This window comes from Ambystoma mexicanum, chromosome 2q (genome assembly GCF_040938575.1).
Source record: "Ambystoma mexicanum isolate Mex_15411 chromosome 2q, UKY_AmexF1_1, whole genome shotgun sequence".
Lineage (NCBI taxonomy): Eukaryota > Metazoa > Chordata > Amphibia > Caudata > Ambystomatidae > Ambystoma > Ambystoma mexicanum.
Genome location: NC_090924.1, coordinates 732,599,040 through 732,614,387, shown reverse-complemented (window position 1 = coordinate 732,614,387; position 15,348 = coordinate 732,599,040). Strand labels below are relative to the sequence as shown.

The window sequence follows — 15,348 nt, the reverse complement described above, 5'->3', positions numbered from 1 at the left end:
TGCAGAAACGAAGCATTAAAGGATCTTTGACACCCAATGCTGCAGGAGGATGAGAACAAGTTACTTACCTGTATATATGGCTCCCCACTACAGTAGGTTATGGTTTCCAAAACACATACTACACCCATTACAAACGTAGGACCGTGTCCAAGGGTTGGCATATTGTGAACCCCTCAGGGTGTCAACTGACCTTATTTAGTCTGTGGATAGGAGAGTACAAGGTGGATGGGGTAATCGGAAAGGTGGGTTTAGCTAATAGACAACATTTAAATGGGGAAAAACAATTGGGATTGGGGAGGAAATATGGTTGCAGAAGTAGGAATGGATGTTTAACTGTAGTTCGTTATTTTGTATGAGTGAGAATATTTCAGGAATGTGCAACTAGGTTTAGAATAAGGCTTTACTGTGTTTGCAATGTCTAGACCAGACAATGCATGGCACTAGATGTAGTTGGTATGTGGGTGTGTGATTGACTGGAGAGAAGCAGGCTCTTTTAGTGTGTAGGCTTTCACCAGATTACTTTGCAAGAAACAATCCCTGTGCCAGGGTCAAGAACTGGGTCTGTGTCAAGCCATCCGACAGATGTGTTGGCAGAAAGAGTTGAATTGTACAGGGGTATCCCTGAGGAAAATATGGGTAAGTGGTAAAGTAGGGAAGAACATTAAAGTTACTCACCGTAGTGACTAGAGGACTTGTAGTCCCCTTTCCTCGATCCTTGTGGGCGTCCCTCAACATGGGGACAGTACTGGAACCTTTGGCAGTGAAAAATTGAGCTTCCCCTTTAAATTTAGTATAGCGCGTGGGGGCATGGCCTTGAGAGTGGGAACACCCTGCTGGGGCCCAGCCACCTCACCTCAGTCCTCTTTGAACTCATCGGACGCTTTGATACCTGGCTACGCATATTACACAGTCTTTGGCATACTAGTGGGGGAAGGCGGGTGGGACTTATGGAAGAAAGGGAACTATGGCCTACGAGTACTCTAGTTCCTATGAGGAGTAACTTTAATCACTCATACGTCCCATGCACTTTCCTCCATCCTTGTGAGTGATTCCACCGAACAAGAACATAAGGTGGAGTTGTGATAACCTGCCTCATATCTAGGATGAAGCAAAAATTCTTCAGAGTCACCTGTCCCAACTCTGCATCATGCCTGGAGTTGGTGTTCAGTGAGTAGTGCTTACAGAAGGCAGACGTAGTGGCCCAAGTAGCCGCCTTGCCGATGACATCCCATCCCAAGAAGCATGTCTCTGAAACGCGACAGCCGTCATCGGTTGACGAATGAAAAAGGTTCATGCCCTCGAAGGGCAGCTCCAGGATCCACTCCTGCACGTCAGATGAAAAGTTAGTAGCGTGCACCCACGCCGTCTTCCTCATCTCAACCTTAAAGCACAGCCCTGTGCTGGCTGTCTCCATTTGGGAGACCAAAGACTCCATGAGATCCAGAGCAATGGCCCGGGCATCTGCCAACTGGCCTTGAAGGAGGCTTGCTTGTCAGAAGGGAGGTTGGGCAGAAATTCCCTGAGCTCCCGCCACAGCTTCTGGTTAGCCGCAGCCAAGAGGGCATCTGCTTTGGCTTACCCCAGATGCACTCCTGAGATGGAATAACAGCGCTTTCCCAAAGACTTGAGGACTTTGTCCTCCTTGGAGAGATGCCTCGAGGTGGCTCCCATGCAGGAAGACTATGGTTTGGAATACAAGGAGGCCGCAGCCACCACTGAGGAGTGCAGCTGCGGGTGGGAGGCAAGGAGAATTGGCTCCCAACCCTTGAGCCTAAAGCTGATGTCCAACTCTCGTACATCTGGGTTTCTCCTAGACCTTTAGCGCCACCTGCAAAAAATCTGTCTCGAGAGGGATGCCAGACCGGACCATGGTGCGCTTCCCCAATACCTCTGCTATCACAACCGATTCCTGGGGAGCTTCCTTGGGTAGCGGGACACCCAAGAACTCCACCAGGCCCTGAAGGCGGTCATGAAAGGTCTTAATGGATGCTGAGGGTTCATCGTCCTAGGAGTCATAGTCGTCATCGCCCACTCCCCCCTTATCACAGACCGAGGGGAATCCAGGCCCTGGGACACAGGTGTCAGCGGGGTCCCCCCTAGGTCTGCAGCTGTAGACCGGTTCAACGGCTGTTGAGGGGAGGGGGGCATTGGTGGTACAGGAGGTCATGGAAGGGTCAGAACAAGGTAGGGCCTGGAACCGGCAGCGCTGGAGGAACAGGCGTAGTACCCAGAGGAGGAGGGCCCGCATGGCGACACCTACAGGATGACCACCTTCACAATGTCCTTTAGGAGCCCCTTCATCCGAGGGGAATGCAGGAGGAAGAGGAATAGCTTGAAGAAGCCATCCTTGCAAGCTGCCAAGTACCTAGGGGCACGGCCCTCCGAGGTGCTGGGACTCCGATTCTGGACAAAGCGTTGAGGCGCCTGGTGCGTGTAGGTATAAGGCTCTGATGGGTAGATGTATCCCTGAGGAGACCAAAAGCCTGCACCGTCGGATCCGTTGCCGCTTCCAGAGGCAGGGGGGCTAGGACATCTAGCAAAGCCTATTCGAGGGGCAAAAGCACTGCAGGGCCCCTAAGCAGGATCCAAGATGGATGCAGGCCCGGCAGGCACCGCCACATGCTTCTCTGCCATTTTGAAGCCTTTCACCACACCCTGGGCAGGAGGGCGCATGAGTCAGGAGAGGCTTCAGATATGAGAGGATACAGCTTAGGTCTTGCAACCGAAGCAGAGGCGCCGACCTCGGAGATCACTCTGATAGGCGCTGAGCGCTCAGCCGGACAGCCGGTAGTCGTTGCGCTCTGACTCACGACCTTGGAGCGAGCTCCGGTAGGCTGGACACCCTTGGCACCTGTGCCGGTAGCCATGCTGGATAGAGGACGGACTCTTTGAGGTGGCGCTAGATGGTCCCTTACCCCCTGGGTTAGAAGAAGACAACAAACATGATCGCCCTTCCAAGGACAGCCTGGTAGGGCCCCTAGGCCCATCAGTTTGGGAGCCAGAAGCCTTAGAGGCCTCAGGCCTGCCAGAACCTGAATTCGAAGAACCCGGATCCGTTGGAACCCCGGGGAAGAAGGAGTTGTGCTGTGGAGCCGTGCTGAACAGAGGGCCTACCTTGTCTTGACAAGAGGTCCTTATACACAGTGCTTAAGGTGGGGAGGAGATGAATTGTGGAAGATCTCCCTCCACAACAACAACCGATTCATCAAGCCCTGTGACAGAGCGCTGCAAGCGAACATGAGTCCCAGCGGTGGTCGGGCCCCAAACACTAAGACAGAGTGTATGGGGGTCAACTGCAAGGAACGAGTGATACCATGAGGCACATCTTGTGAATCCTCCTGCGACTGACATGCGCTGGGGCAAGGCACCAAAGGGAAATTAAGATTGAAAAAACAAAACTGGGAGCAAGCGGAAAGCTAAAAAAGTCTCTGCACTGGCTGCTAGGTCTGCCACAGTCCGTGCGGAAAAAGGGACTGGGGTAGGGCGCCGGAGGGCTGGGCCTCGCCAGGCATTCCCACACCTGAGGCCGTATTCTGTACCAAATTTAATGGGGAAGCTCAATATTTTGCTTCCAAAGGTTCCGTTACCATCCCTATGTTGAGGGACGCTCAAACATGCATATGCACATGCAGGCTCTTCACCCCACACAGAATGTGTCTCTCTAATGTACCCTGTAATCTGAACAAGTTTGTTTTATCACTTTTATGGTATCATTGTCATTCAATCAATAACAAAGAGTAAGTGCTTGTTCATTCTTGTTAATGGTCACACAAATTGTCTTCTGTGGCCAAGCATGTTTATATGTTATGTGAGGAAGGCACGGTATCGAGCAGTAGAGACAGACACAATGGACACAGGTTTTGAAAACCTGCATTTACTATTTTCATTGGAATGCCAGAATTCCTAACTGGCCCCAACTCTAAAATGGGAGTAATCTCGACCATTAAACAGTAACAAATATGTCCAAGTCCGTCTGGTCAAAATAAAAAGGCCTATGCACCAAGAAAACCTAATCTTGCCCTCCTTCTCAAAGTAACAAATGTGTTAAAGGAATACAAAAAGGAAGTTCCTGCCTCTCCCATTACCGTGTCGCTGTCCCTTTTGATGGTGCGGGGTATTGTAAGTACTGGTTCCTTGCTGGGAGTGCCAGTTGTTTCCAGAACAACAAGTTACTCGCTTACCTGGTAACGTTCTTTCAATGGGATGGTCCGACGACGTATTCCATATCTATGACATGCAATCACCACAGCTGTGCTGCTTTGGAAAATCTTTCGGCATCTGCGTCCTGCGTCGATGATGTCGGAACGCCGCCCTCGAGGACCTCCTTTGACAGCCGACGTCACTGGATGTTATAAGTAGGACGCACGACACCCGTAGCCTCAGTTGTAGTTTTTTCCCCAGAACGTGTGCCACCAGTCTTCTGCCAGTCTGACGCACAAAGCCTTGCGGAAACGTAAGCTGCAATCGCATACGAAATTCTGTAGCGGGGAAGGCAGGGAGGGAGCGATATGGAATACGTTGTCGGACCATCCCATCGAAAGAACGTTACCAGCTAAGAGAGTAACTTGTTCTTCGAGGGGATTGGGTACTCCGACGTATTCCATATCTATGACAGACTCCCAAAGCAGTACCAACATAAGGAGGTGGGAAAAAGAATTTAGAAGATAGAAATTTAGAATGCCCAATCAAATTGCAGAGTAAAGGACCGCCTTGCCAAAGGCCAGATCCTGCCCACGGATACAATCGAGGGAGTAGTGACGTACAAAAGTATGAACCGAAGCCCAGGTGGCTGCATCACAGATGTTACAAATAGGAACACCCCTCTGCAGGGCAGTAGAGGCAGCCATACCCCTGGTAGAATGGGCCCGCAAGCCTATTGGAGGGTCCTTACCTGTCAAGCGGTAACATTCAGAAATTGCCATGATCATCCATCGAGACAGAGTCTGCTTAGTAAAAGCTTGTCCCAAACACCTTCCAGCATAACCAATAAAGAGTTAATCGTCCACTCTGACCCGGGACATGCGTGAAATATAAAAGCTTAAAGCTCTCCTAGGATCCAGCCTATGGAGCCTCTCCTCTTCCTTACCAGGATGCGGAGGGGGATAAAATGCCGGAAGAATAACCTTCTGGCTTAAATGAAATTCCGACACCACCTTCGGAAGAAAGGAAGGACGAACTATAAGGGCAACCCTGTCCTTGTGAAACACAGTGAAGGGTGGCTTAACTGAAAGTGCCTGTAACTCACTCACTCTGCGAGCAGAAGTGACCGCAACTAAAAGAACAAGTTACTTTCTTACCTGGTAACGTTCTTTCGATGGGATGGTCCGACGACGTATTCCATATCTATGACACGAAATCACCACAGCTGTGCTGCTTCGGAAACTTTTTTCGGCGTCTGCGTCCTGCATCGATGACGTCGATGCGCCGTCGTCGAGGACCTCCTCCGACATCCGATGTGATAAGTAGGACGCACAACGCCCGTAGCCTCAGTTGTAGTTTTTTCCCCCAGAACGTGTGACATAAGTCAACTGCCAGTCAGACACAAAGCCTTGCGGAACGTAAGCTGCAATCGCAAAAGAAATTCTGCAGCGGGGAAGGCAGGGCGGGAGCGATATGGAATACGTTGTCGGACCATCCCATCGAAAGAACGTTACCAGGTAAGAAAGTAACTTGTTCTTCGAGGGGATTGGGTCCTCCGACGTATTCCATATCTATGACAGACTCCCAAAGCAGTAACAGAGCAAGGAGGAGGGAAAGAATTTAGAATCAAAATTTAGAATAGTCAATCAAATAGCAGAGCAAAGGACCACCTTGCCAAAGGCCAGATCCTGCCCTCGGATGGAATCGAGGGAATAGTGACGTACAAATGTATGTACTGAAGCCCAGGTGGCTGCATCACAGATGTTGCGAATAGGAACACCCCTCTGCAGTGCAGTAGATGCAGCCACACCCCTGGTAGAATGGGCCCGCAAGCCAGCCGGTGGGTCCTTACCCGCCAAACGGTAACACTCCGAGATGGCTAAAATAATCCAGCGAGACAAAGTCTGTTTCGTCACAGCTTGCCCCAAACGCTTCCCAGCGTAACCAATAAAGATTTGATCGTCCACTCTGACCCGGGACATGCGTGAAACATAAAAGCTTAAAGCTCTCCTAGGATCAAGCCTACGGAGCCTCTCCTCTTCCTTACCAGGATGCGGAGGAGGATAGAATGCCGGAAGAACAACCTTCTGGGCCAAATGAAATTCCGACACTACCTTCGGAAGAAAAGAAGGACGAACACGAAGGACAACCCTGTCCTTGTGAAATACAGTGAAGGGAGGCTTAACTGAAAGTGCCTGTAACTCACTCACTCTGCGAGCGGAAGTAACCGCAACTAAAAACACAGTTTTCAGAGTTAACAGCCTCAAAGGGCAAGCATGTAAAGGCTCAAACGGAGCACCCATAAGAAACCTAAGAACAAGGTTTAAATCCCAACCAGGCACCAGGAAAGGAGACGGAGGGAACACATTAGTGAGCCCTTTCAGAAACTGTGAAATTAAAGGGATTTTAAAGTAAGAACACTCTTCAGACAAGCGCTTAAAGACGGACAGCACTGCCAGGTAACCTTTAATGGTACCCACTTGCAAGCCCCTGTGGGCCAAAGAAAGTAAAAAGGACAGAACCATGGGGATGTCACATGCAAAAGGATCCACATTCTGAACCCTGCACCAGTAGCAGAACTTTCTCCAACGGCAACGGTACAGGGACAGGGACTTTGTTGCCGGCCGTCTGGCCGAAAGCAACACCTCCATCACGTCTTCAGGGAGGTCCCAATCCTTATACCTCAACCTTTCAGAAGCCAAGCGTGAAGGTTGAGGGATCTGACCTCTGGATGGAGAACCTGACCCTCCCTCCCGTGAGAGCAGATCTGCTCGGTAGGGAAGACGACGTGGAGGGCAGATGGACAAGTCGAGAAGGTCCGGGTACCACATCCTCCTGGCCCATGCCGGAGCAATGAGGATCATCCGGGAACCAAACCTCCGTAACCTCCGCAGCACTTGCGGAATGACGGGGACTGGAGGAAACGCGTACAGCAGTTGGAATGACCACTACCACGAACACGTCTCCTAAGGCTACTCTTGGAGGAAATTCCCACGCGCAGAACCTTTCGCACTTCCGGTTGACACTGGAGGCGAAGAGATCCACTTGAGGGGTCCCCCAAAGGGCGAAGATCTCCAGGTGAATCTCCTGAGCCAACTCCCACTCGTGAGAGATCGCACTCTGCCTGCTCAGAGCGGCGCTGTCTCGTTTTCTTCTCCGGCCAGATGAACTGCCGAGATCGAAATTTCCTGCTGGATTGCCCATAACCAGAGCTGCATCTCCTCCCTGCACAGAGGAAGTGACCCTGCCCCCGGCCCCTTTTTGTTGAGGTAGTGCATGGCCACTGTGTTGTCCGTCAGAATCAGGACATTCTTCCCTCGCACAGTCGGCAGAAAAGCCTTCAGGAAAAGCCTGATGGCCCTCAGCTCCAACAGATTAATATGGAGTCTGGACTCCGACGGAGACCAACGACCGCTGACTGTCAACTCGTTGGCATGAGCTCCCCATCCCGTGAGGGATGCGTCCGTCACGATCGTCACCTCCGGCCAGGGAAGCCAAAATGGAGCCCACTTCATCAGATTGCCTTCGATGGCCCACCACAGAAGGTCCTGGGCGACCGAGGGCTGCACCTGAACGGGGTCTGACATCCTGCCGGAGGACTGAGACCAGTGGAGCTTGAGTGCCCATTGCAAAGATCTCATCTGCAACCTGGCCTCTGGCACCAGAAGAATGCATGATGCCATGAGGCCGAGCAATCTCAAGAACTCGAACGCAGGGAGACTCTTGGTATGTTGGAACTTTTGCAGCATCTGCTGAATGTGATGAGCCCTCACCTGGGGAGGAAAACACTGCCCCAGGGACATGTCGAGCAATGCTCCGATGTACTGGAGCCTCTGAGTTGGCGTCAAGTGGGACTTCAAGTTGAGGGAGAAGCCCAGCTTGTGGAGGGAGTGGCAGGTGACGGAAAGATGATCTAGGACTTGCTCGGGAGAGCGCGCCCTGATCAACCAATCGTCCAGGTAGGGGTAGACGTGAATCCCGCCTTTCCTGAGATGCGCTGCCACCACTACCATGAGCTTGGTGAAGACCCTCGGGCGGAGGTCAATCCGAACAGCAGGACCCGAAACTGAAAGTGCGAGTCGCCAACCGCAAACCTCAGGTACTTCTTGTCCTTTGGATGGATCGGCACATGAAAATAATCGTCCTTGAGGTCAAGACACACTAACCAGTCCTGAAGTTGAAGGGCCTGGAGGACTTGAGAAAGAGTAACCATCTTGAACTTGTCCTTCCTGAGGAGTTTGTTCAAACCGCGCAAGTCCATGATGGGTCTCAATCCCCCGACTTTCTTTGAAATAAAAAAATAAAGGGAATGCCATCCCTTGTTCCTCTCCGCTACAGGCACCAGTTCTATGGCGCCTTTCTCCATCTGGGATTGAATTTCCTGCGCAAGGAGCGGATCCGGACTCTTCAAAGAGAGGTTCCCTGGTGGATTGTCGTGAGGCCTCTACCGGAAAGGAAGACAGTAGCTGTGGGCTATGATCTCCAGAAACCACACATCTGAAGTAATGGCACGCCATTCTACAAGATGCTGCGCCAGCCTTCCCCCAACCGGCGAAACATGGGACATGGCCTCATGACTGAACTGAAGCGGCTGCGGTGTTGCCTGAGGGCAAAGAAGCAACAACCCGAGCGGCCTTGGCACCTCGAGTACCTTGTTTTCCACCTCTGGCACTCCTACGGTGGCCCCTTTGACTAGCAGCTCCTTATGCTTTACCAAAGGATGAGTAATAACGAAAGGAACCTCCCCTCCATTGCTGTCTCCTAGGACGATAAGGCGGAGGTTGGCGAACTGCAGCGCCCAATGACTTTGCTGCAGCTTTTGAGGTCTGCAACCTCTCAAGGCTCTCGTCAGCCTTGCTGCCAAAAAGATGGACACCATCAAAGGGCATGTTGAGGAGCTGGGCTTGTACATCAGGAGCAAACCCCGACTTCCGCAACCACGCAAACCTGCGTATTACGGTGCTCGCCACCATGGACCGGCTGACGCAATCTGCCATGTCCAAACCCGACTGAACGGCCTCACACATGGCATGCTTGCCATCCTGGACCATAGCAAGAAAACCATCCAGTTCGTCCCTTTCGGGAATATGTTCAGCCGCTAAGGAAACAGTTCCACAGAGTGTGCATGAAATGTGACAAGGCACATACGGAGTTGGCAGCCTGAAGAGCCATACCCCCTGAAGAAAACACTTTCTTCGCCCAACCATCAAAATGCTTGTCGTCCCTATCAGGAAGGATGGTAGGATACGACGCCTGCTTTGCTGGGGCCATAGTCGCCTGCACCACCAAACTCGCCGGAGTGGGGTGCTTGGTCAAGTAGCAGGGGTCGCTACTGGCTGGGTGGTATTTTCGTGGCAAAGACTTGTCCACTGCCGGGAGCAGTCCAAGCCGCCGCCACCCTCCTCTGTAGAGCCATATGGAACAGCCGTACCAGGTCAGTTGGTGGTCCTTGGTCGAGGATATCCGTGAGGTCATCCTGAAGAAAATCCCCTGGGGGAGCAGACCACCCCAAGTACTCGGTGACCCTTGACATAAGGCGCCAGTACGAGGAGTCGGCATGGGTGCCAGGCTCAGGCCTACAAAACTCCACCTCCGGAGAGGTGTCCAGACCACTGGCGTCGTGCAGCGACTGACGCAATCTGACTATGTCCCGAGAGAATCTCATCTGGCACCGCATCAGGAACCATGCCATCATCAGAGCCCTCATCCACCTCCGAAATGTAATCAAGATGGTGGAAAGGAGGCACAGAATGGGGAACAAAACCATGCTTGGCCTTGGCTAGGGCCTTTCTAGGGGGTTCCACCGTACCCTGGGGTACCCCCGTCGAAACGGCCTCAAAAGGAGTTGAGTGAATCAGCATCGACACAGGCCTCGAGGATAGCCCGGGCGCCGATGGCGTCGACAACTTTTTCAGAGGTGGAGCCTCAAGAGAATCACTCGACGGCCTCGGCGCCACAGGCGTCGACGTCTTCTTTGAAGACATCACAGGTGCACACGGTCTCGAGCGCGTCGAGGACTGCGACCTAGAACGGGCATGACTAGAACAATTCCCCTTGTCCGAGCGCGATCTTTCCCACGAATCGTGCCGACCACCCGAGCCCGAAGGCGTACGAGCGGTGTCTCTATTACGGTCACCCCACTCGGAGGCTCGGACGGACCGGTGCCCTGTGATTCAAGAATCGCCAGCATATTCTTACCGAAGGAAGCCCATTCCTCCGGAGTTGCATGCTTGGTGGGATAAGCAACCCGCCGACAGGCGGAGTCCTTGGATGAGGACGGGGAAGGCAACCGATGACGGCGCTTCCGGGAGTGCCTCGAAGAGGCAGAGGAGTGGCGGGACCCACTCCAGGACCGAGACCTCCCCTAGACTTACGACGACGATGCGGAGAGTCACCCCTCGAATCGTCCGTCGAAAGCCCAGTGGACCTCGATTTCCTGGGCTTGGACACCTTACCGACCGGCAGTTTCTTCTTGCGCTCCCGCAAGGCTTTGGACGTAAGCGACTGGCAGTCAACACAAACATCCGTGTCGTGGGCCTCCCCGAGGCACGAGAGGCAGGCCTTGTGCGAGTCTGTCACCGACATCTTGGACCCGCAGTCCCCGCATTTCTTAAAGCCTGGATATGGGGTGGAAGAAGAGGAAGACATCTCAAAAACTTCTCTCAAACGAACAGGTTTGAAGAACCAAAAGAACAGAAACTCCAAAGAGTCGAGGCGCGCTGAGATCTCCGAAGCGAAAACTTTCGCAGAAAAAGCAGAACTGAGGCTACGGGCGTTGTGCGTCCTACTTATAACATCAAGTGACGTCGGCCATCGGAGGAGGTCCTCGAGGGCGGCGTATCGACGCAGACGCCGCAAAATTTTCCGAAGCAGCACAGCTGTGGTGATTACTGTCGTAGATATGGAATACGTCGGAGGACCCAATCCCCTCGAAGGGTAGTGGAGCGTTGGCCATGAAAAAACCTTCCGTTTACAAATCCTCGCCTTGTGGAAGATCTTTGAGTAATTTGGTCTAAGCTTTTTAAAGTTTCATGTTCTTTTTTCAGAGTTTCCAAAGCCTCTTTGACTGTTTATAAGAGCCGCTTGCGTTTCAGGTTTAAATCCTGAATTTCGGAGCCAAACATGTCTCTTGAGGAGAATGCCTTGAGCGAGGGCTCGACTGGCTGCCTCGGCAGAGTCTAAGGTGTTTTTTTAAAATACTCTGACTTGTTTGCCTTCAGAGACTGTGGTAAGTAGGCAGGTCAGCAGAGGTTCTGGTGCTTCCTGTAGGCCTTCTTGTATTAGGGCCCACTGCGCATCTGAGTAGCTGGCCAATAAGGTAGTGTTATTGGCGATGCGTGTGGAGTACGCTGCCGCTGTGGTAACACTTTTTCCCCCCAGAGTGTACAGTCTTTTCCCCTCTTTGTCAGGGGAGGCTCGCTTGTGGATAAGGGAACCCCCGCCCTTTTTATTGTGGTAGTGACCACTAAAGAATCTGGGGCAGAATTACCTAATTTAAAGAGGGTCTGATGGCAAGGGGCAAAAGAGTTTTTCAATGCTTGGATTTACGCCTCTTGTAAAAGCAGGGCCAAGGATGGAGCAATGCGTTTTTTAATCGAATTGAGAAGTGGTATGACTTGGCTAGCAGGTGGCTTTTCTTGGAGTATATGCTCAACAAAGTCGGCTTCAGGCGCTGCCTCTTCAGTGGCAATTTTAAAGTGGTCAGCTGCTTTATGTAGCAGCACATTAAATGTTAGTTGGTCATCAATAGGAGAGGGATTTCTAATAGGAGTATTCTGAGGGGAGTTAAATGTCAGGATATCTGGGTCCGGGTCTTGTGGTTCTGGAGACTGCCAGGGTTGTGGTTCACCCACATCTGGCTCCCCTCCCCATCCATCCATGGGCTCATCTTGAATGGGCTCCACGAGTTCCTCTTCTTCATAGAAGGGATTCTCCTCTAGCCTGACTGGTGGAGTGTCCTCTTCTGTGAGGTCATAATTATAAATGTCCTCTTCTTAAGAGGGGTAAAAAAACCTTGGGTATTTGGCTATGGGGTAGGCAGGGCTTTCCTCTCTTGACCTTCTAGGTCTAGGTTGTCCTGCACTTGAACCAAACTCGTCTAGCTTTTCCATGCAGTCCTCGAACTTTTCCCTAGTCCAGACTGAAGATTAAGAGTGTTCTAGGGGTGGAAAGTTTTTTTTTCCTCCTAGAAAGGCACTTTATACCAGAAGCGCAACCCACTAAACATTATAGACACAAATTGCTGTTTTGCCATGAAATATATTTATTTTGTGTGTTCTTGCTCATATTTTCATTACACAATTGACATTTTCTTTCTTGATTGCATTAACTTTCATGCAACTCAGATTTAGATTTTTCTAAATTGCATTAACTTTCATGCAACTCAATTTCAATTTTGCGTCTTCCCTTCCTAATTTACAAATATATTTCTCTTGCATAGTTATCAATTTTTTTCAAAATTGCATTGATTTACATGCAACTCAAGGTTTAGGTTTTCAACTTTAATTCCTTGTATTTAGATTTATTTTCTCAACACATGTTTCCCCACGGTATGTGACCGTGGTTCTTCAGGAGAGATACTGAGGAGAAAGTATGAAAAAAAGAACACTGTCTTTTTCTAGGTCTTCTGTGGAAAAAATTTGTCTAGCACTCTCTTCAGTGAGAAACGTAGAGCTTTGTCCTTCAGCGTCAAAGAGAGTTCTTCCTCTCCCTCAGAGAAGTTTTCTGGTGGGACCGATGAAGGTGGGGTCTGTATGTGACCTACTCTTTCCTTCGGAGCGCTGTCCTTAGATTTCTATGGATGTTTGGATCTTTCGGAGGCCACCGGAGATTCCCTAGCCTGCCGTTCATGTGAATCGGCGACTAAAATCCTTGCCAGACTGGCTTCGACCTCCTCACCCGTCGGGAGGTGCGTCGGAACATCTGCTGATTGTACAGAAGTTTGTTTCGGTGGGATTTGGGCCTTGCTTTTTTCGATAGCCATAACTTTCGACAGTGCCTTCTCCTGAGTTCCTTGTTTGTCGTCGCCGAACGCATTCCTCTGATGCGTGTCAACGGAACTGTGAGTTTTGTGGGTAGCAGCCTTTGATTTGGAATGCCCAGTCGTCAATCGCGTAGGCGGCTGCCGGGAGGGCTGCCGATCTCGTCGATCGGTGGGTATGACCGGAACTACTGGTCCACCCGCTGGCGCTGAAGTCTTTTCCGACATAGTCGAAGAAAGGCTAGGGGTTGTGTTCTTAGTGTCATGCACGTGTCTGTCTTTGTCACCGGGGTGTGATCTCCCCAGGGCAGGGCCTACGCCGTGCTTATCGGGGCCGGGGACAGATGCTGCGGAACGTCAATGTTCTGTCGAAACGTGCCGTCGAAAGGTCGACAACCTCCGGTTCGGAGGTTTGGTTGTCACTCTCACCGTCGTCACATTCGGTGGTGGCAGCGTTGGGTGAAGTCACGGCCTTGGACATACCGTAGGCCAGCCACCTTTTAACTCTACACTCCTTTAAAGTTTTGGGGCAGAGAAGCTTACAGGCTGCACAACCTTCCTCTTTATGATCGAGTGGCAAGCACCGGTTACACCGTCTGTGCTTATCCCTCCATGGGAATTTTCCCTTACAAATAGGGCAAAATCTAAATGGAGGCCTCTCCATAGCAGAGGTGACCCAGAGTGACTATGACCGACAGGGAAAGAGTGAAGACAAGGAAAGACATTTTCAGTTTTAGAAGGAAATGTCCACCCAACCCCACTCTCCCTACTGTATAGGCCGGCGGAAGGCCCGGCCACGTAGTCGGCGACACAGACAGATCACTTTCCGTCGAAATTCATAGGTCTTCGGCGGGGACTGGAACAGCCGTCGAGACAATGGACGGACGGGGTAATATTAAATGTTCTTTATAGAACAACTCGACCAAAGGTCGTGGGACAAAAGCAATGTTCTTTACGAACTCCGCATATGGGCGGCCAGTTATCTGGGTGGAAAAAAACAATCTCAGGGACCTCGACGCATGAGGGATCTTGGGTACACTACACATCACGTAGGGATAGTGTTACAGGTACGCCCATGTCGACGTCCTCTTTCGATTCTCGAAAGACAAGATGCAATACTCTGCGGTTACCACTGGATATCAGACTATGCACAGCATGCGATTCTAAGCAGACGGACAAACATCAGAACAATAATTACAGGTAAGTAACAAACCTTCAGCATGGGGTCTGGCATGGATTCACAAGCTCATGAACAACGATTACACAGCAGCACATATACACAACCACGGGGGGGTGACACGGATCATAAGAAGCAACAAACGCTCAACCCTGGAACAGACTCACCTCAAATGAACAAGTTGCGCAGCACCGAATGGCCGACCCGGGACTCCTCCCTGGAATCCCCGTCGATGCAGCTGAACCTCGTGAAGGTGTGCGTAGAGCAGGGGCACACCAGAGAGAAATGCAGTCATTGTTGCGATGGCTCTGGTGAAGTGGGCGCTCGGCCGGCCCGGCAGCTGCCCGTTAGCCAGACAATAACAGTGCATGACGCAGCCGGAGAGCCACCTGTAGATGCAAGCCTTCAACAAGGCCTTTCCATGATTTACAGGCCCAAAGTTGATGAACAGCTGAGAAGTCTTCCAAAAGCTCTTGGTGCATGCCACGTAAAACTTCAAAGGCACAAACAACTTCCCGCGATTGCAAGGCCCTCTCTTCTGGTGACGACGGATTCGGGAAGAAGCCAGGCAACACCAAAGGCTTGTTGACGTGGAGCTCCAAAGCACCTTCTGCATAAAGGTGGGGTGTTCACGTAGTAGCACCCTTGAAGTGTGGAAGGACAAGTAAGGCTGCTTGCAAGACAGGCCTGCATCTCCCCGACCCACCTGGCTGAGGTGATAGCTACAAGGAAAGCCATCTTCCACGATAGAAACTTGAGTGGGGCTTGATGCATCGGCTCAAAGAACGCCCCCACGAGCTTAGTCAAGACCACATTGAGTTCCCAAGCTGGGGCAGGAGCCTTCATCGGCGGAAAAGTCCTGAAGAGTCCCTTGAGGAACTCCTTGAAGAGCATTTGCATTCATAGCAAAGGCTTACCCGGTGCCCTGTTGTAACGGGATATGGTGGTCAGGGGCACCTTGATAGAGGTTTTAAGTCAGTCCAGCCTTGGCCAAGGAAAGAAGGTATGGGAGGAGCTGCAGGGCTGTAACACGCAGAGGAACAATCTTCTG

The 15,348-nt window shown here is 51.4% G+C and overlaps 1 protein-coding gene across 5 annotated transcripts in view; it reads right to left on the bottom strand.

Moving 5' to 3' along the window:
- RBM33 (RNA binding motif protein 33) overlaps positions 1 to 15,348 on the bottom strand; it is a 1,526,085-nt gene that overhangs the window by 24,354 nt on the left and 1,486,383 nt on the right. The gene's annotated exons all lie outside the window — the stretch shown is intronic.